At 39.6% G+C, this 22,854-nt stretch overlaps 1 protein-coding gene across 1 annotated transcript in view; it reads left to right on the plus strand.

Moving 5' to 3' along the window:
* The first annotated feature begins 8,129 nt into the window (after positions 1–8,129).
* The window catches only part of znf536 (zinc finger protein 536), a 307,235-nt gene continuing 292,510 nt past the window's right edge, over positions 8,130–22,854 (plus strand). The window contains exons 1-2 of the mRNA XM_074660090.1: positions 8,130–8,274; positions 8,484–8,581. The gene's annotated coding sequence lies outside the window, so the exon portion shown is untranslated. The remainder of the gene's footprint in view (positions 8,275–8,483; positions 8,582–22,854) is intronic.

The following is a 22,854-nucleotide window of genomic DNA, read 5'->3' on the forward strand; positions in this document are numbered from 1 at the left end:
AATAATTTGCCAGCCTATTTGAACTGAATACACATAGTTCGTTTAACCAATTAGCACATTTCATTTCCACGTAATATTGACACTAGTTCATATATGGCATCTGAGATGATGTGTTTTGGGGAGAGTGAAAGCTGTGTGTGGAGACTGAAAAAAAAAAAAACTACGAAGGGGTGTTTTAAAGGTACAGTGTGTAGGATTTGGCGGCCTCTAGTGGTGTGGTTGCACATTGCAACCAACTGAGTAACCCTACGCTCACTCCTCCCTTTCCAAGACTTCCGTAACGTGAACTGCCGAGTGCAAAACCGTGGTAACGCCGTTCACCTTGCTCAGAAGCCATCCATACCATAACAACAGTACTTTAGGCGGCTGCCGGTACCACGGTTTTGCACTCTGCGGCTCACGTTACCACCGTTTCACATGTCGGAGAACTACGGTGGCCTTCAGGTAACGTAAAAATGCAAAAGGCTCTTGCTAGAGCCAGAGTTTGGATTGTCCATTTTGGGCTACTGTAGAAACATGGCAGACTCTCTGAAGAGGATCCGCTCCCTATGTAGATATGAAGGGCTCATTCTAAGCTTAAAAAAAATACAACGATTCTTATTTTCAGGTGATTAAACACTGATGAAAACATAGTTATGAATATTATATTCCATTTCTGCTAATGGATTCTCGGAAATGCAACACACTGGACCTTTAACAAGAGTTTAGAGACTGGCTTAGCTCATGGTTGATTGTGACAAAATGAACTAAAACAGTATGTTACGGGGGAGGGTCATTTAGCGTCGATCCGGTAGTTTTTCATAACAATAAAAAAGATTAAAGAGAAAATTCTGAAAGAGTTGGATGATTACCTTGGATTAAATGCGATGCATAAGGGAATAACTGAGCCCAAATTGTTTTTATATTTTAATTGGATGGTTCACTAAAATTCGGAAAAAAACTTTTTTTCTCGCTTGTATCAAGCCATGCAGATGATTTGGAGTTAATTTGTCCATGTTTTATATATAGTTAAGTTTGGTTATATCACTCCCTTTAATATGTTACAGTAGGTGGAAGTACTCACACCTCCTCTGCTTTTTGTTTTTTGTTTGAACCCATGACATGTTCTTTTCACCCGAGGTATTATTGCTGCTCTATAGAAGGTATTATAAAGGTTTTCTATTTCATATATTTTTTTCAGAGCTGTTTTGATCAATACAGCAGCTGTGTAAAAAACAACAACTGGATGTTTAGGGCTGTTAGCTGTGGGGTGAATGTGAGAATAAAGCCCTGTAAAGGAGCCAGACACATAAGGAGATTTGGTTTCAGCCGTCCTGTTTTTTTCAGGGGAACATCTTAGGCCTAATAATAATAATAATATCACTTTTTAGCAGTTTTCATTAATCTAACTGTGGTAGTGTTGTCATTGTGCTGCAGATGAGGTTTTGTGCGAGAATTAACACTCACCTTGACCTGTGACTCGCACTCTCAATTACGCATAAAATTCTAATTATATAGAGAGATTATAACGTTTTTAAATATGATTGCAGCATTTAATACACTTTAAAAGTTGTACGTGCCGGTAGACTGGCTGTTTTTTTTTTTTTTTAACAACGTTCCTAATTAAAGCTTAGAGAGGATTTGTCATCAGTGTGCTTCAAGCATGTCCTAATTCTCATTTTCATAAAACATCTGTGAAATAGTCTATATTTAACGCATGTGATGGCTATTTTATGCACTTTTTATGCTTGTCTCGCGGACATCGAGCACCCGTTTCAAACATCGATGAGAGCAGAGAGGTACAGGCGTGAAAGACGGAGAGGGAAGGAGATAAAGGAAGACACGGGGAGGCGAGGGAGAGGAAGGGGGATGAAGGAGAGTTGAAAAATGATTCCGGACTTTGTCAGAGAAATCAATTGAGAAACACATAGACACGGGCAGCAAATTGGGTGATAAGGCCCCCGTGTCCTCCCCTTCTTAACGAGGAGCACTGAAGCATGAGGGTAAATAAAAGAGACATCTCTCTCTTTCTATCTTTCTTACGTGTTCCCTCTTACACACAGCGGCTCCGTCGCTCTCTCTTCTTGCCATTACCTGTGTTTGTTTTGTCTTTTCTACCTCCCTGTATCAATACATTTATGCATGTTAATAACAGCTGACAGGATGACGGGACGCCGCTTTGACTCCAGTCTCTGCGTGTGCACACATTGTGCATGTGTGTGCAGGGATAGAATGTAATCTGAGAGGCCTATCCTCTGTTCCCAGGTTTGGGCGAGGGCGACCAGAGGTTGCGGCGGCGTATGCCCGTACTTTGTGTAGAACAATGCAAGCAGGCAGGCAGTCGGAGCTCGGAGGTATTCTGCAGGTGTCGCAGAGAAGGACCCTTCTGTAGCAGTGTGTCTTGGACCCGATCTCCACAAAGCTGCCTCTCCCGCTGCCAGATGGACCCATGCTTTTCCCCACACTCTTGCTCTCACAGCTAAGACCTAGGCTTTTCTCCCTCCTTTTTTTTTTTTTCTCCCCCTCCCTACAAAAGAAAAGCGCTTTGGCTGAAAGAAAACCACAGCTGAATTTTTATGGTGCCGCTTCTTTTGCCAAGCTGATTTTACAATTGAAAGGGACAGAGTGCATGGAAATGCTGTTTTTTTTTTGTTTTTTTCTCGAGCCGCATCGTCGCTACGCCTTTTTAAGATGCAAGTTTGCATTGGCAGATACGTTTGCCACACTAATATTTCCTTCTCTCAGTGTGAAATCTCGATAATATCCGGAGTTGTGGAAGAAAAAAAGCCAGCTCAGAGTGTGTTTGGAGTGTGCTTGGAGCAGATCTTCTGGGGTGTAATTCCTACAAGGCCTCAATAAGGTGACAGCGGTGTCAGCGCTAAACGTGATCGCGCCGTCTATAGACAACATGTATCAGTGTGTGTTTGGTGCTAATGTGTATGCCAGTGAATACGCGCCAGCACACGCACACAAATACTGGCACGCATCCTTTGGCACGTATATCACCAAGCACAAAATTCATTAAGTTTTAACAGCGCCCTCCCTCTTACCTTAAATAACTGAACGAGGTGCAACACAACTTCAATCGCGCGACCCCGATACAGCTACACCTCGCACCGAGCGGAGGGAGCGCTCACTTACTCCGGGGACAGAATTAACATCCAATTTCCCACTTCTCATTACAATTCAATAAAAGCCAATCTGCTTTTACCTTTAGAGCACTGTTTTGGGTGGATGCTTTCAGGGGGCCCCACTCCACTCTGAGCCCAATTAAGAACATTTAAACATATTAAAATCTCCCAAGCTCTTCACTGTCCTGATTACTGCTTAAATATAATCTGCTTTTATATCCTCTCTCTGCCTCTTTCACTCATTTTTCCTCTAAAATTATATCCATCAGTGATGATTTTTTTTTTCTCCCTCTAGAGGGGATTCAGGGTCGGGCGAGTAAGTATCTCTTCCTTTCACGCAAAGATATTGAATTGCCAAGTGGAGAGCAAACTTTCTCACACATATTGTGCCTTTTCTTTACAATCAGCCACTCAGGACACAAATGTGCGTTACTTAACATGACTTAACGTCCACTCTCAGCCTCTCGCCTCGTTGTTCCTATTGGCCATCAGCCTTGATGAGGATGTATAGTGTGTTTAGAGGGGGTGCATGGATGAATATTGACGCATATAAATGTTTCTGCTAAAAAGGCCCCGCGATCGCTCAGACGTTCTGTCACATCCATCACGGCAAATCCACTTTGCTCATCTCCATCATCAGTACGCCATCCAATGGGCATGGCTAAATGGGCCGCGAGTCACATCCAAGTGAGGAGTCAAAGTGAGTACTCACACAAACGCCTGTTAACCCCTTATTTACATGATACTGATAGTAGCTGTGGACATCCAGCGCGTTGTAATCATTTGTAAGACTGTTGTTGATTCGGTGCCTGAAAGCTTCCCTGATAATTTTAAGCCTATGCTGAGAAAACACAGGCTTGTTATTCAACATTATCTTGTTTTATCTTGGCTTAATGAATTAGCAGAAAATATTTCTGTGTAAATATGTAATTGTAATTCATGAAGCAAAAATGCCCAGCAGTGGTGTATTTTGGCAAAGACACATGATACTCTTTCATTTATACATATATATATCTTCATAATCTTCTTCTAGATGCACAGTCTCTGATCTTCTTTCAGTCAAGACAGATGGAGGCAACCCGATCTCACTCCCACTCGTCAAACACTGCCAATTCAGTGATCAGGTCAGTGCCCCTCGGCATCGGAAACCAACGCACAGAGGCACCCTGTTGTGACAAACCGGGCTTTCAACTAACTCCAATGTAAACCCACTCGCAGCGTTATTCGAGCAAGTGACGTAGTATTAATCACGTGAAAGTCCGTTCAGGGTGGTGGACGGGTCAAACAAACACAAGACTTTCAACCAGGAGACCGCTATTCGTGTCCCGTGTAAAACTAAAAGTAACATTCATTTATTTTGTCAAGTGACTCGTTGGTACCGTCAGTCCCATTAGTCATGCGAGTCGTTAGTCACGTAAGTCGAGTCAGGTACTTACCAAATCCCGGTATTTGGCGAGTTGGGAATGAGAACGTGTTTCTTTTTCCTGCTATGTCATCTGTAAAAAAGGACTATAGAGGATGGTTTTGACTGTGTAGTTGGCAAGCTAATGTCCAACTTGCTAACAATCCACCTATGGAATGGAGCCAGCTTTAAAGTGGCAGTAGGCAGTATGTTTTTGGCATCATTGGGCAAAAATTCCATAATAATCTTTCAGCATATCTTAAATCAAGTGTTCTGAGAGATAACTAGACTTCTGCACCTCCTCATGGCTCTGTTTTCAGGCTTTAAAAAATCTACTGTGACGGGAGACTTTGACCAATCACAGGTCATTTCATTGAGAGAGCGTTCCTATTGGCTGTGCTCAGGTCATGTGACCAGTACTTACCGTTCCTTCACCAGATTTCACAATGGTGGCGGTGTCACAAACTTTCTAATTTTACAGCTAAACAGCACACTACAAGATGATTCTGAAAACATTTGAGGAGAGAAATAGGCATTAACGTTACATAATATTGATTCATATTTGATCAGCGCGGCCTAATTTGACCGTTTGATCGGAGTTCGCGAGTGATTGACAGCCGGCTCTCATAGTAAAATCTTGCAGATTCCTTTAGGAGCACCGGAGGACACAGAGGGAAATGTTTTTTTTGAGGTTACCTGTTTCATGTAGCCTACTACTGTCATGGTATAGCGACCGTTTTATAAAAATAACTGTTTTAATCATATTTGCTCTAATCTTGCCTACTCCAGCTTTAATGTGGCTAGAAACCTGCTTTTCCTTCTATGACAAAACAAAAAGTCGTCTGTATAATAGGCCTATTGGGGAAGGGCTTGACTGTGTTTTCAGATGCAAGGTGCAAATGTATTTCATGACACACATGTTGTGGAGAGATCCACAAATTACATTCAGTCCCTGTATAACACTGGTCCCATATGTGCATGGGGTTTTAGTTGACAAAAAGATTTGATGCTGTTTTATGTATTAAGATGAATATGTTGATTGCTTGTGTGCATTTCCATTTAATTCTATTCGCTGAAGTGTAAGCACACAGTGTGAGATTTCAGACGACCGTCTACTGTAGTGGCTGAAGAGGGGGTTTATCAGCAAAACGTGCACGTAGATGTGGATTGAGACTTTCATGGGGTTTTCCATTGTCTCTACTTTCATGACTTATGACTTATTCAGTGATTAATTTTTAATCAAAGCAGAACACTGAAATCAAGGACGTCTGTTAGGCTGTTAACAGCCCATAACATTTGGGCTGCAACAAATAAAACGTGTACTTTTTATTTAAAAACGTGACATGAGTGAAATGAAAGCAAATAGGTTTGATGACTCCTCAAATGGGGTGCTCAAAAGGTCACACTTATTGTACTGACAGTTGCTGGAAAATGACCCATTATCGTAGCCCCGCTGAGACTTAAAAAGCACATTCTGCAGGTACATCTGCTCACTTAAAGACAGCCCAACTTCAAATTATTCACAACGCGTAATTCAGAGCTGTGTGTAAGTCAGGCATGTAAAAAAGGCATCTTAAATTATACCATGCAAACTCCAGTGTCTCATTAATATTACAGGGACTATTCTTTGACTTCATTTCATTTAATTTCTCCGACTGAGTGAGGACAAACGTTGCAGGAGGGAGGAATTATAAGGTGTGCAAATCACATTTTAGGGTTCAGTAAAATACCTTCTGAATTGTTTGAACCTTTCCTTCTCTACCTCTTCTCCTGCCTCCCGAGCTTTTTTAAAAGTATATATTTATTTTTCTCATGACCATCCCTCTTTTTTATGTAGATTACTTTGTTGAGGCTTTTCAGGTTCCTGCAAACAGGATAAGGATCAACTGTATTGCTATTCTGACTTGCTTTTTGCCACAGCTTACGGATCTATAATGTAAATAACATACTCTTTGCTCTCTTTGGAACTTTATATAGCCTATATACTGTATATTTTCAAATGTATATGTCTCTCCGTACCTCTACCAGTCAGAATGCTGTTGCCTCTCTGTCTACATAAGCAAAGAACTTCTTTGCATACAGCTGATGAAATAATTTGATCTTAAACTGTATTACCATAAAGCAGTAATATAAACGGATGCATTTATATAGCGCTTTTATCCAGAGAGCTTTACAATTTGCCTCTCATTCATTCATTCATTCACTCACACTCACACACCGATGGCGGTGCTGGCCTGACCATCAGGAGCAGTTTTAGTTTCAGTATCTTGCCCAGCAAGGACACATTTGACATATGGGTAGGAGGAGCTGGGGATCGGACTGCCAACTATGTGATTAGTGAAAGACCCGCTTTACCTCCTGAGCAACAGAGGAGCAGACTCTGGCTCCAAATGACATCAACATCTCAAGATGGCAGTCCCCGGATCTGGGATATTTTGGCTTCACTTCTATACAATGGAAGGAAGTGGAGACGTGTCATCCATCTTTATATATTATTATTATATATATCTATGGCCTAAACCTAACCAACCCAACCAACAAATGCAACAAGTACCAGCCAATAAGAGGCAGAGTAGGGTGGGTCATGCCTTCACCATAGTAGGGGGAAATTGGGAAGGTCCAATGACATAATTCTGCATAATAATTAGCCATGTGCTTCTGTTTGTTGCAGGGAGAGTGTGTATTTTCTGAGTGATTGGCTTTCGGAACAATGGATGTTTGTTTTTTGGACTGTCGGACAAATGGGCTTTTGGTCCAGTGGGACATTTTTCGGACTGTTGGGTGCCGTCGGAACAATGGGCAGTCCCCCAACAGGTGCCCCCATAGCGTCCCTGTTCTATCACAGACTGACAGTCACACAAGAAGTTCCTCAGACTTTGATCCACACCTCACGTGAGCTTTCTAACTAATATCACTTCTAACTTCAATTTGCATGCTGGTTATGTATACTATAGTTAGCTATAGTCAGCTGTAGTACATTAAACAGCTTAAAAACTTACCTGCAAATGTCAAAACTTGTCAGTTTAGATTCTAATGGTGTGGTCCTTACTCTTCAATGGCTCGAGTGTTGATAAGTGTTGATATGTTTAAAAAAAAAATTAAAATGTTTTGCTTTACTTAGCCTTCTGTGATCATTGTGTTTATAGTATACAGTATTATTTTTCTAGTAAATAAATACATGCATGTTTTGAGATGTCAGTAGCAGAGGAAACAGGACGATTATAAGATTCAATCACTGATAGGGGCCCAACAAAATTGAGGATTTTTTCTTTTATTAACCTATCATCATTAATATAAAAATGTTTTACAATAATATTATATACAATGTACTATTAAACGAAATGTTTTTTTTTATTTTTATTTTTTAGCAAAATCTAGACATCCACAGAGCCTCTTTTGCCCAACAACATTTTTTTTTTCAATAGAAGGTTATTAACCCATCATCATTAATATAGTATTTATTTACAATAATATTATATAGAATGTACTAGTAAACGATTTTCTTGTTTTTGGTAAAAAGTAGACATCCACAGAGCCTCTTTTGCCCAACACCCCCCCCCTCTATTTACATCAAATGGTTCGGTCCTCTTTCAAACCAGTTGAACGGTACCAGCTAGCAGAGTGAACTGCGAGTGATGGACCGTCGGTGGAGATGAAACATGTTTCAGCTTCAGAAAGAAAACTCTGGTATCCAAAAACGACAAGAAAGACAGGAGAGAGAAGATAGACAGTATATCACCAACTTTACACAAAGAAAGGTGAGTGTAAGTTAGTCCGCAGGTGGTGGAAATGCACCTGTTGGCTTAAAGTGAAATAGACTGACGTCACGTGCGCTCCCCGAGCGTCAACGTTTATTATCGTCACAGAAAATGAGTGTTTACATTTTGCTCCTCAACATTTTTAGCCTACATTTAGTTAATGCAGGCTAACCTTTAGGAAGCAATTCATACTAAATAAGTTGTCCCTGTCAGGTGCCAGGCCAAGTACAGAGTCTCCATGCACCTCCATGCTCCATCCTCATCACCACACCCCTACCAGTGAACCAGCCCTACTCCCAGCTGAAGAACAGGTGAGCAGCATTCTGTTCAATGACATGAATGTCTGGTAGTAACTGAAATTTGGGGTATGATCAGGCCAGCCATTAGGAATTATGGGCAGGGGGACAGACTTTCCAAATTGGGTCCCTCATCCACCCCGACTCCAGGTCGCCTAGTTTCATTATTATATTATATATTAGGCAATATTCATATTCACTCCAACTTTAAAAATGTGGTGACCTCTGGCACATTCTAATGCTACTATTCCATCATATACACTGATCTTAATTGTTGTATTTTTTAATGAGTTTGCCTGACTGATTGTAGACATGTAGCCAGTGAATTATTGTAAAGGAGAATCAGGCTTCTAGTGTCTTTTAGCCCACAGTCTGTAATAGTTATTATTTAAAACCACGTCTATACCAATATATTTATTCATCATGAAAATATATTTAACTTGTACTGTCAGTGAAATAGGTCAGTAAGTTAAGTGTTGTTCTCGGTCCCATTTAAGGGTCAACCATAGACCTTTGCTAGGGCCCCATCCCCTGGCCTTTTGCCCGGGGACAGGTGTACCCTTTGCCCCCGCCTGAAGGCGGTCCTGGGTATGATGTACAAATGGTATTATATTATACATATCAATAGGCCTATCATTTTTTTTTTTTAATTTGATTTTATTATTATTGTGTCATGCATAAATAATACGGCCAGCCCAAACAGGCTTACAAGACACCATTATTTAGAAAATAAAGAAAAGACAAAGGCAGAAACCAGAGGAGCAGTATAAATTACTAATTATACTAAACAGATAAACCATCCTCGACGTTTTTTTTACACGCTTGAGAAACAAAAGTAGCCAACTTATAAGCATTAAAATTGAATTATTAACCTTTATTTAAACCCGAAAATTCACTGAGGTTGCCCTCATTTACAGTGACGTCGAGTGACTGACGAGTCAAAAGCAATTGCACAACAAATGCAAGATAAAAAAAAACAGAGAAAATCATGCAAATGTGATAAAACAAGTCACACAACACATGATAAAACAAAGATAAAAAGGAGGAAAATTCACATTAAACATATTAAAACAAAGAGATTCAATTCACCTAAAACAGTTGCACAATGATATACAGTGGTTTGTGATCATGGTTTTGAATTGTGCATAGGTTGGAAGAGTGTCAATCTTTAAAGTGTGTTGAAGGTTGTTCCAAGAATCAGGAGCACTAAAGGAAAAAGGCAGATTTTCCAAAGTCAGAACAAACTCGGGGGACCTTAAGTATGAGCCAGTCATTTAAACGAGTTGGATAGGGGGCAGAGTTCCAATTCAGCTTTGTTGTTATGTAAGGTGGTAGTTTAACAATAAGGGCTTTGTAAATAAACAAATATGAATGTTTGTTACGTCTATCTGCAAGAAAGGGCCAACCAACCGTATCATACAAAAGACAATGGTGAGTATCATAGCCATCACCAGTGATGAATCTGAGGGCTAGCCGTTCCATTTTGTCATCATCCGAGCACCAAAACATTTTGGGAGTTTGAACAGACATTTCTTTTATAACAGAAGTTCGTTACTCATCATATTATGGACTATACAAAAGAAAATGTAATTCATTTTCAACTTCTTCTAACTCGCATACTTCGCACAATCTGTCGTCCTCCTGGATGTTTTTAAATCTACCGACTTCAAGCTCCAGAGGGAGGATTCATGTTCTTAACTGTGCAACTAAAGACCTTTGACTCGTTGATAAGTTTGCCAGAACATAAGATTCAGTGCCATAATTGTGCTTGATTTGAATATATGTTCGTAATTTTGGTTTTAACAATATATCTTTCTACCATTTTTCTTCAAATATAGCAAGTTCTTCTAATTGTGTTCATGCTGCATGCTAGATTATTACTATATATACAATATATTGTAATTCAGCTTCCTCAAAAATAGCATTATATTCTGTAGCCCATCGAGCATTATGTGATTTACTCCAAAGAAAAACCTTCTTATTGATCCTGTAGTCTGACATATTAAGCAACTGATTCCACAGTCTTATCATTTCACATTTTTAGATTATTGAACCAGTAATTCAACCCATATCACCCTGAACAGCCAAAGTAGGAGCAAACTTATGAACACTTAAAAACAGCATGCAGCTGTATTCTGTATATAGTCTCCTATTCTACATTCTTTGAAGCCTATATATTTATATTTTGTTATTCATATTTATTTTAAAGGTTCTCTATTTGATATCCAGAGCATTAATACAGCAGCAAACAACTGTTTGCTATGTAAAGATATAGAGGAGTAATGTCTACCTGAGCAGAGAATGAAGTCTCTCTCCCTCTCTGTGTGTCGTAATCCAAGTTTCTCCATGCTGTGTTGACATAGCCGGGCCGGCCATGCGTGCCTTTTAGAGCATGTTCGTGTATGTGAACGTGCCCCACTTGTTAGCTCACAGCCGCTGTTGCGGAAGCATAGCACCCACCCTTTGGTTTCCCCCCAGGTTAACACTGTTAGCTCCGTCAGCACTGTTGCCTTGGTTTCACTGTTAGCGCTGTTAGCACCGGCTCAGCAATCGCTATGTCGAGAGCCGTGAGGGGGCAATAGAAATGCTCCCAATCTCGCATTTAGCACCTTTTAAGTTATTCATTAATGTTAAGAGAATTGTCCATTCAGGAATTTTACCTTTAACATTACATTTAGACTGTAAAACATGGCCTTCAGCACATTTCTTATAGAGGGTATCAGTCTTGCATCAAATAGTGAATTCCACTGTGTGCAGAATGTTGTATGCATATCTGCACAGTGTTATATTTTCACATCTCACCGTCAGCAAGTCTACAAAGGTAGAGTTATTTAAAGCTTTGAATGGGTCAGTTGGGTTCTGTTACAACAATTGGGTTGGCATGGCCAGTGGTGTTAGGGCCCAATATGATATCTTTTATACCTGGTGGAGACGATATAAGTATTTAAATAAATGTGCGAAACAATTATTGACACTAACAGGCACTAAAAGTTTTCTAACTATCAACCACACTACATCAGCCAGTCTCAGCGAACTCCGCAGGCACACAGGAATAGCATCCACAGGCTGACTAGCACTGAGTCTTCTGTCATGACTATAGCATGTGACGTGAAGGATCCGGGAAGCCTCCAACCGGTCCCTTTGGTATTCTTCGGCTATAGTTTGTATGTGACGTGAGGGCAGCGAGTGTGAGAGATGGAAAGGTAGCAGGTGAGTGAAGTCAGGTAGAGTACACAGGTTAGCGATGCTGAACAGCGTCAGTAGCGAGCGCGTACAGCTATGGTAGGGTCCTGGAAGCTAAAGGAGCATTTCTAATGCAACTCAAAGTGCCCATTTTTCTTCTTTTCAATAATATAAACAATACATTCACACATTTTTTACTCTGAAAGACATATTTATTTTAGTTGGAATTTTTTTTGTAGATTCTTCTATATGATTTCCTTTCTGCCACCAAGTAGTTTGATTTGTGAGAAATAAAAAAACAACCAAAGTTTTTATTCAACATGAACAAAATCATTGAAAACAAAACCGTAAAAATGACCACCGGAGCCAATAAGCTGACTAACGACTCCGAGGGGGCAGCTTGTGTCTTTTACTCATCATTATAAAAGGCTTTTATTTCCTTGTGGCTTTTACTCTATATATCAAGGCGGAGGTCATTGGCTCTCACATTAAAGATTCATAAAACCAGTACTAGGGATATGGAGAATTTATGAAACGCTCCCTCTGCCTGCTTATTATTGTAAAATTGCCGATATGCCGGCGGGTGACAGTATAAGAAAACAGGATACATTTTTCTGCATACAGAAGCCACTGGAGATGCAAAAGAGTCGCGTGGAGCACTCGGTAATGGAGGGCCATCACAGTAAGCGGATAAGTATTTTGATGCTAATATCGCCAACCTGACGATCTCTCGCACGTACAATACCAGTTTTACACCCCCCCCCCCCCCCACCGCCAGCTACTGTCTACAGAGGATCATTATGCATGGAAATGACTGGATTCTGAGAGAGCTTGTTTAAACTGAGAGAGGCTACACTGAGGAGAGATGGAAGGATGAAAAGACTTAACTGTTTACTGTCAATGAGGTGAGACAAATCCGGCGCAAATTTGGAGGAGATAGATCGATGGATGGATGGATGTAGGGAGGGAGGACGGAGGACGTTAAATGGCCTATATATAGTCTTACTGTTTCTGAAATGGAACTAATGGTGTCGGAGGTCTGCCTTCTCCTCGATATGGGAAATCTCCTTTTTTTCTATTCGTATAAAGATGGCCTGATGGGAGTGTGTGTGTGCGTGTGTGTCCATTTCTATGTACTCTTACCCACTTGTGTGTCAGTGGATACTGTAGGTGTATGTCCATCTTTGTTTCTGAGGGTATTTGTGCCTATTGTGTGCAAGTGTGTGTGTGTGTGTGTGTAAAAATTAATCAAAGCGGGGGCGATGATGAACAGTTTCTGTAGAATTCTGTCAAAGGTTAAGAGCTAGTTATTTTTAAGAATGACATGAATCTCGGGGAGACAGTGATTGCCTAAATGACCACTGTAATTACCAATTACTTCTTGAAGCAGAGAATATATTCACGGCATGTAGCCAGCTAAATACAGACAGGCATTAGCCCATTTACGTACTAATGCACATAATTTAGATCCTGAAAAGGGCAGATGGGAACACAATGGAAGATATAATAGATACGTCTAATATCATTCCAAAAAGAATATTGGATTCATGGGAGATGAATATTACTTTGTGTCAGATTGTTTTTCCATAAAACATTCAAAATATATTTCATCTTTCCTTGCTCTTGTTCTTGCTTTTCTCCCTCCCTCGTTCCCTTTTGTATGCCGCCACCGCCACGCTGTGATCGCTAACGAAGGGTACTGCAAAGGAGACTTGTGTGGTGCCTGTTTGGCAGGCTGTTATCCCCCTTTCGGCATTAAATGACAATGAGGGCTTGACATTTCACACAACTAGCCTGGCATCACGCGTTAGTTACCTGGCCCTGTGTGTGGCGCACAAGTTCAGAAGTTAAACTTTCACTGTGACGCCCACAAAACAACAAAAGGGCGCAAATCAGAGAGAATATATATGTATATGTTTTGTTCCAGACTTGATTTCTATCTGTCACCCAGCGACCGGAGACGAGGGAAGTCGAGGAGGGGATGGGGACGGGGGGAGAGAACATAGGGAAGAGAGAAAAACAATGGCTGACAGGCCTGACTGGCGAAAGGATATTTACTAAATTAGACATAAACTGCAACGCTCTGCATCTCCGTCAAGGAACTTGTAAAGTCTCATAAATAAGTAAAGCGAAATGACAGAGCCGGAGCACGCGAAACAAAAGTGGTGTACAGAATCCGACTGCGAGTGCGAGTGCATACTGCATGTGTTTGTTTGTGTGTGCTTGGGATGTTTTTTGGGGTTGGGATAATGAGTTGTCATTTTGCTGCTCTTCTCCGCTCAACAACAACCTTTCCCGCCTCTCTCTTACACCACACATCCGCTCCCTTCCTCTCCACCCTCGTTCCTAACTCTCCCTCCGTCACCTCTGCTATTGTCAGCCCCTCTTTGGCAGGATAAAAGGGACACATATTTGCTCTCGATGTAATCTCGTCCATGTTCTATCTGATAAATACTTGGAGGAGAAGCTGATTATTGTAGTTGGCGGCGGGGATCAAAGGGAGACGCGCCGAGAGAGGGGCGAGTGTTTTGAATCCAAACTTTGAGCATATGACTTCACCCTCCTCCTCTTGTTCCCCTCACCGCATTGCTCACTCATCGCAAAGTCATGTCCGTGCCGGCCGCGACCCGTTTGAAAGGGATTAGCTTATTCCATGTGGGGTTTTTCTTTTAGCGAGTGTTGGCACTACATAGACGGCGAATCCGTAGGGGCCCTGGGATTCACATTGTAATGGTAGTAATAGCTATGGGGAAAAAACACACTCTCGCGCCGGAGCCATCGCAAAAGCTCGCCCTCTCTCCGCCAATATATTATCCCACCCCCTTCATCCATGCACAGCCCCATCACAGAATGTGTCAGGATTTAAAACGGGACAGGATATTTTTAAGTAGCAGGAAACAAAGTGTGTGTTGACTGTTTATTTCTTTCACTTGCTTGCTGTCATCTCTTGCCAAAGCTGTTTAGCAGCAGCATTGTCACTCCTCTGTTCGCCACCGGCTCCATACTCTCACTTCTTCTTCTTCTTCTTCCTCTTTTTTTTTTCTTTATCTTTAAACAATACCTGCGTTTTACAGTAGCAGCACTTTTTTAGCTGTGTCTTTATTTTTTTCCTCCTCTTTTTTTTTTTTTAGCATCATCACTTTTGTTGGCAGTTGTCTTCAATAGTTAATGCCTCAATGAAAAGGGGTGACAAACAACAAACCGTTGCAAAAGAGCGGTTTATTTGTTACGTTTTGGAGGAGAATTTGTCTTTCTACATCCTGTGCATTAACCCTATACTAGATGCCCTCTGGCACGGAAAAGTCCACCACAGGGTATCTGAAGTGACCGTTTTCATGTTAATCATACAAAAGATTTTAGTGCCTTCTATAAGGCCTTGGTCTTGCATTCCCATGCATTGGCTTGGGACTTTTGTTTCTTTTAAATACTTTTGGTTACAAGTAAGACTGAAACACCTGGAAGATGAAATAGCACATTCTTTTACTTACAAATTAAAATCAATTCATAAGCAGTAAAATAAACCTTTTCTCAGTTCAACAAACCAAGGGGGTTTACTGCTACAGACTTGTCTGGAATGACCAGTAGCTTATCATGGCTAATCTTAGCTATGCTACTGCTACACTATACATTTGACCATTTACCATTATATTTGTAATTGTCACTTATGGCTACCGTTATTCAGCAAATGTTCCACAGTTATGGTAACACTTACTATGATGCCAATGTTTATAATGCATTATAAACATACTTATAATCTGCTTTAGAGCAATGTGTAATTATAGTTATAGGCGGTCATAAATATTCGTAATGCATGGTAACATAATCATAACACAACAAATATTTTATAATGTCCTATAAGGTCAAGTGTCATAATACTTCATAATTACTGGTCACTCACTGGTATTCTTTTGCAAGCATCATAGTGTATTATAATTCCCATTGTTGTAATACATTATAATATTTTTATAATGCATTATAATTACATTATAATGCATTTTTTATTATTTAAATTATATAATTTTGTATCTGTCTGAAATGTACCTTAAAGGGAGATTTTCTCTTTATCAACATGGAAGTGGGTAAATATGCTGCTTTATGCAAATGTATGCATATATTTATTATTGGAAATCAGTTAACAACACAAAACAATGACAGATATTGTCCAGAAACCCTCACAGGGTCATAACATGGCAAACTGCAGCCCAACAGGCAACAACAGCTGTCAGTGTGTCAGTGTGCTGACTTGACTATGACTTGCCCCCAAACTGCATGTGATGATCATAAAGTGGGCATGTCTGTAAAGGGGAGACTCGTGGGTACCCATAGAACCCATTTACATTCACATATCTGGAGGTCGGAGGTCAAGGGACCACTTTGAAAATGGCCTTGCCAGTTTTTCCTCCCCAAAATGTATTGTAAGTTTGGAGCACTATTTAGCGTCAGCATTATTATTATATTATTATTAACTTTTGCAGCCTTAGTTTTAATACATAATATGTTTATAATGCCTTATAATCACATTATAAGGCATTATAATGTGATTATAATTTACTCTAAATTGTTGTTGTTTGCTTTAAGTAAAATTAATTTAATTCAATAATTATAAAAAGATTATAATTATTTCAACTATGGGAATTATAACACACTATGATCTTTGCCAAAAATAATTCAGTGATTGACCAGCAATTATGAAGTAATATGATCGTTGACCTTATAAGTAATTATGAAATGCTTTATATGATTATTGTTAGAAAGCATTACGAATATGTATGAGTGCTTTTAACTTTAATTAAACAGCGCCATAAGCAGATTATAACACATTATAAGTATGTTTATAATGCATTATTGACATGGGCATCATAGAAAGTCTTACTGTTGTAGGTATGTTAACTTTAGTCACATCAATGGAAATAAGTGTGTAAAACCAGTCCTATCTAGAGGGATCTCTTTGACCAGATAACAAAATGTTCTGCTCCTTTTGTGAGGACATTGTACTTCCTGCATTTCAGAGCAAATTCCTTACTCCGGAGCAAGCCAGACTCACTCATCCTTTTGTTCATTTTATGTTCAGATTAGCTCAATAATACGAGGAAATAAAACAGATTTTTCATAGCACCCAGAATGATGCGAGTCCTCTTGCACCCTTGCTAACAGCTGCATTCATGCATTGGAAACCGCAGACAACATGCCCCATCTGATCGTGGCCTAAAGCCTTGTTTGGAGAGGATTTGTTTTACAAGGGAAGGTGGTCTAAAATAATCATTACAGTCCCCTCCAAATCTGACAAAATCTGCCACTAATGTTCATGGATTGTGTGTACCGGCATCAGAACAAATTCCCATTTCCCTGTGATCATCAGTCTCAAAGGTGAAACAAGTGACTCATAAAAAACATCTGTTATATTCATCAGCAGCAAGTTTTTAACTGTCTCTACCTCCTCAAACGTGAATATTTTCTCTTTTTCTGTTATACTAAATTAAATGTTGTAAATGGTTGGTTCTATTAGTCGGACAAATCAAAATCTTTTCACACATCCTTGACATTTTACAGACCGAATGATCGATCGAGAAAAACAATCCGCAGATTAATCCATGATGAAAATAATTGTTAGTTGCAGCTCTACTATTGTTTGTCATCAAATCAAGTTATGTATGACACATCATACATTTCGATGTGATGACAATATTAAGTAAACTCTTTGCTGACTGATTGCAGAGACCTCATCCAAAATTAACCATGAATATTACAGACGTAATTAGGAAATCTTAAAAAATTACTCGCAGTCTTTAAGAAATTAATTTTGATAGGGCATTGGATTGGTTGGCAGACAACACCAATCCTCTCTGCCCCTTTTCTAAATCATGAATTATCAGCTCCGCCATAGAGGTTATGTTTTCAGTTTGTCTGTTTGTCAGCAAGATTACGGAAAAACTACTGGCCCAATTTTCATGGATGGAAGAGTGTAGCATGGGCCAGGAAGAATTCTCAGATCAGAATCACAGGGAGGATACACAAAATATTTTTCACTTTCATTAACATTGCGACCTAGGGCATTTGGCCTTGGCGGAGGTCTGCACTCTCCGAGTGCCCCTCTAGTTTTATTATATATTTATATTAGGGCCGTCAATCGATTCAAATAGTTATTCATGAACAATTGCAAATTAATAGCACATTTTTTTATCTGTTCAAAATGTACCTTAAAGGGAGATTTGTCAAGTATTTAATACTCTTATCAACATGGGAGTGGGCAAATATGCTGCTTTATGCAAATGTATGATTATATTTATTTTTGGAAATCATTTAACAACACAAAACAATGACATATATTGTCCAGAAACCCTCACAGGTACTGCATTTAGCATCAAAAATATGCTCAAATCATAACATGGCAAACTGCAGCCCAACAGGCAACAACAGCTGTCAGTGTGTCAGTGTGCTGACTTGACTATGACTTGCCCCAAACTGCATGTGATTATCATGAAGTGGGCATGTCTGTAAAGGGGAGACTCGTGGGTACCCTTAGAGCCCATTTACATTCACATATCTTGAGGTCAGAGGGGTCAAGGGACCCCTTTGAAAAAGGCCATGACAGTTTTCCCTCGCCAAAATTTAGCGTAAGTTTGGAGCGTTATTTAACCTCCTTTGCGACAAGCTAGTATGACATGGTTGGTACCAATGGATTACTTAGGTTTTCTAGTTTCATATGATGCTAGTACCTTCATTAGCCTTAAAACTGAGCTTTCTACAAACTAAAAAAATAAACACAAATTGCGTTAAAGAAATTAGTGGCGTTAAAATGAATTTGCGTTAACGCGTTATTATGGCGTTAACTTTGACAGCCCTAATTTATAGCAAACTAGTAATTATGTTGTGCGATCACATCATTATTGTGACCTTTGCATTCTTAACTGTCAGTTATCTGCATTGTCGTTGATCTAGGATTTGAAGCTGAATCTTGTTATCTACGGTACAACATAATTTGTCACTAAATTCATGCATAAATGCGACCGGAAATGGAGTGAAAAGGTAATTTTAGCACAATTCATCTCGAAATCAAAGTGAGAACACTGTTAACCACTGCAGATAAGCGCGAGTACAAAATACTAACCCTGATATCCATGAGCACAGAAGTAAGTGGTGGCTGTGAAGCCATGGCATTTGAATGACACATTGATGGCCACGGCTCGTACGTGGCATGCCAAGAGTCCAGAAGATAGAACCAGTCTGGATCGGAGCGGGCCAAGAGCTTAGTGGGGAGTCCACAAACTGCTCAAAGCTGACATTTGTGCCTCCAGGAGGTACGCAAACAGGGATAGACATACAGTCAGATCCAACTACCCCCCCCACCCACCCCCCGCGCACACACTCCTCCCTCCCCACCCCTCAACCCACCCAGTTGTCTTCATCTCTCCATCAATCTCATTTAATTGTTTTTCCATTGGAGATGTTGTACATAGATAACTCACGGTACATTATTCCGACTCCTCCGTTCTCTCCAGCAGAAGTGCCATTTTGAGAGCAGGCCCCGTCTTTAGCTGTCTGGGGGACGGTGGGGAAACTGCTGATGTGCTGTGGATCGTTTTTTCCTCCAATAGTGCTGGAGTTCATTTAATGGGCTCAGGTTCTTGTTAAATCACGCAGACTGATTGCTTTTATGTACTACCGCACTGACTTCTCTATTTCACCACAAAATAAACAAAGTGTGTAAATACAGGGAAGGGTGAAAGTTGTGCCTGGATGTTAGAGGACGGACAATTATAAAAAATCTAATTTTCTGAGAAGAGCAAAAGGAACCACATGTATATTTGATGACGGCAACATATCCTCAAACCCCAAACCAATATCTTTTATGAGAGCAGGAAACAAGGATTAATGAAAGGGATTATGTTTTACTCTGGATCCGCACGGTTTCTGCCGTTCACTTCAAACCCAATTCATAGAACACATATAATGAATGAACAAAAGAAGAGATTTTAAAGCAGGAACAGCTTTATTACACAGTTTTTTCACGCCTGTTGCTGATTCAAAGTTTTGATTAAATCTGGTGTCTTGCTGTAAACCTTTTAATCTTAAGTGGACATCTGTTAGGCAGTTTTATCGGTTGGCGTTTTTCTTAATGACATCATTGGTGAATTAATGCCAGTGTTCCAAGAGACAAAAATATATAAACTCTTGAAATGCAGAAATTAGCTGGGCTGTGGACATTATGAGCCAGACACTCTCTGTTTTAACCAGATGCTGTCCAAAAACACTACGGCTTGTCTGTTACCAAGTACTAGATACAGAAGACAGTGAGAAGACAGTACTTGAGTATCTCAAGTATGTTAAGCATTAGCATTTTAACAGCCATCTGTTATTAAGAAATAAGAAAAAGTCCTCCTGGTGAAGCATCAGATTATCACTGATAATATACAGTATACTGATGCTCAAAGCTACTAATGTCAGTCATCAATCAGCACATTTATTAGCAAGACAAATGCCAAAAAAAGAGTAATAAATGTAAGCAACCAAGGTAGGCTACATCTTTTACTACGACATTTACAATAATCCATCAATGCTCAAAAGGATTTGAGAAATGCCAGAGAACTACCTTGGATGTTTATTATCTCTGACAAACACAATATAGTTTGAAAGCAGAGCTCTCTGGTATCACTACAGGTGTGTTCAGACAGAATGCAAGGCGAATTTTAGACAAGCCGTCCTCACCGACAAAAAGCGTCTGTATAGGTCATCTGTGCAAGAAACTTATTACAACCCATATATATGTTTGTTGTTAGGTGGCGACCTCTAGTGGCTGTAGTTATTATGACCGGAGCAGAGAGCAACAAAGTCTGCGTAGGGAGGAGGTCGGGGTGGATGGACGGGTCAAACGAGCACAGGACTTTCACCTCGGAGGTCGTAGGATACGTAACTACGTTAGTATGTAACTCTGTTATTACGTAACCAAGTAGTTTTGTTGCCTTAACCTAACCAAGTAGTTTTGTTGCCTTAACATAACAAAGTAGTTTTGTTGCCTAAACATAACCAAGTAGTTTTGTTGCCTTAACATAACAAAGTAGTTTTGTTGCCTAAACGTAATCAAGTAGTTTTGTTGCCTTAACCTAATCAAGTAGCTTTGTTGCCTTAACATAACAAAGTAGTTTTGTTGCCTAAACATAACAAAGTAGTTTTGTTGCCTAAACGTAACCAAGTAGTTTTGTTGCCTTAACCTAATCAAGTAGCTTTGTTGCCTTAACATAACAAAGTAGTTTTGTTGCCTTAACATAACAAAGTAGTTTTGTTGCCTAAACGTAACCAAGTAGTTTTGTTGCCTTAACCTAATCAAGTAGGTTTGTTGCCTTAACCTAATCAAGTAGCTTTGTTGCCTAAACCTAACCAAGTAGTTGTGTTGCCTAAACGTAACCAAGTAGTTTTGTTGCCTTAACATAACCAAGTAGTTTTGTTGCCTTAACATAACCAAGTAGTTTTGTTGCCTTAACCTAACCAAGTAGTTTTGTTAACTAAACCTAACAAAGTAGTTCCATTTCACAACGTTAACCACATGTTTAAAACTGCGACCGTTTGACAACGTTAAATAGAACGGTCATATATGTAGTTTTGGAAGTCACTCACAATTTTGGCTTCCCACAATTAATGAACATGATCGACTGTGATATTGACGTTTAAAATGCGTGCTCCGCTCATACAAAACTCTCCTGCAAAAATCAAGCGCTTCCTAAACAAACAGCTAGAGATGCTTAGTACAAATGAGTACTGGGTTGATGGTAAATTACGATGCTATCATGATGCGTTCAAATGTAATCTTGTAAAGTGTAGTTTTCAGTATGAAACTTGAATAAATCCATGTTTTCACAGCAATATAAAATAGATATTAGACATAATTATGACGCGTTTAACTTCCTTAATCAAAGCAAATATTGAAATAAAAATGCAATCTTTTATTCCCTAATCATTTTAATTGTGTATTTTTATGCAAATAACCACTATTGATGACAATAACAAAGTAAAAGGATAACATTTAGAATTTTTGATGGTTGGAGTTTAGCACAACATGGAAGTGAAAGCAGCGCTTTGTTTATTTAAATGTGAAATTGCAATAAAAATATTTTGCCCCTAATCTATAAATAATCATGATCTCAATATTGATCAAAATAATCATGATTATCTTTTTCTGCAATAATCGTGCAGCCCTAACCACAATGCAATGAACGAGATGCCACAAGCCTTTGGGTCAGTAAAGTTATTTTGTCAAGAGGCTCTACGTGTTACAAAAATACATTTTAAATGAAGCCATACTTGTTGTAATCATTCGAAAGCTTGTGGTCTCATGTGATGTCTCTGGGCTGCACATGTAAAAGCCTTATGTACAAAACTCAGTCCAATTCATGTCATAGTTCATGAGAGAGATCCTAAACGGCAACAGAGCTGAAATAAATTCCTGATTGAACATCACTGACATTCTTTATTCGTAGTCGTGAGCACTCATAGCTTTGTACATTTCCACTGTCTTACTTATTACTTACTCAACATAATATAGTCTAACTGTGGACTCGGTAAGGGTTCAACAGAGTGGGATCTGTGTGATCAACAAAACTGTTCTGCATGGTGCCAACCAGCACTGATGACTTTCATAAGGACGCTTTCCAACAAAATTATGCAGCGCGCCATGAAAGTGGTATGCATCCACTTTAACAAGGACTCTTTGTTTTATGCTGTTGCTCGCCATGTGTCATTGACTTTAATGCCTTATAAATACCATTGATATATTAAATTGGTATTACACCGCCGTATTTTTATCATCTCTGAGCTTGTTTCTGGCGCCTTTTATATCAAGAGGGAATGAGAGAAAAGATGAAAAAGGCTCTGCCAGCTTTTTTTTTTTTTTTCCTTTTTTTTTTTGGAGTAGGCTGTTGGTGAGTTCTGTTCATTTCACTCAGGGCACTTTGTGTTGATAGCTTACTGTGCACATAAGAAGCGTGCGGTGCAAGAAATAATTGTTCTTTTCATGGTAAGAAAGGCCATATCAATTAAGAGTAAATAGTCTCCTTAGTTATTACAGTACAGCTCAGTGGCATGCCGTCAATTGTGCTCCATTCCCCTGTTTT

Source organism: Sebastes fasciatus, chromosome 2, assembly GCF_043250625.1.
Source record: "Sebastes fasciatus isolate fSebFas1 chromosome 2, fSebFas1.pri, whole genome shotgun sequence".
Taxonomy (NCBI): domain Eukaryota; kingdom Metazoa; phylum Chordata; class Actinopteri; order Perciformes; family Sebastidae; genus Sebastes; species Sebastes fasciatus.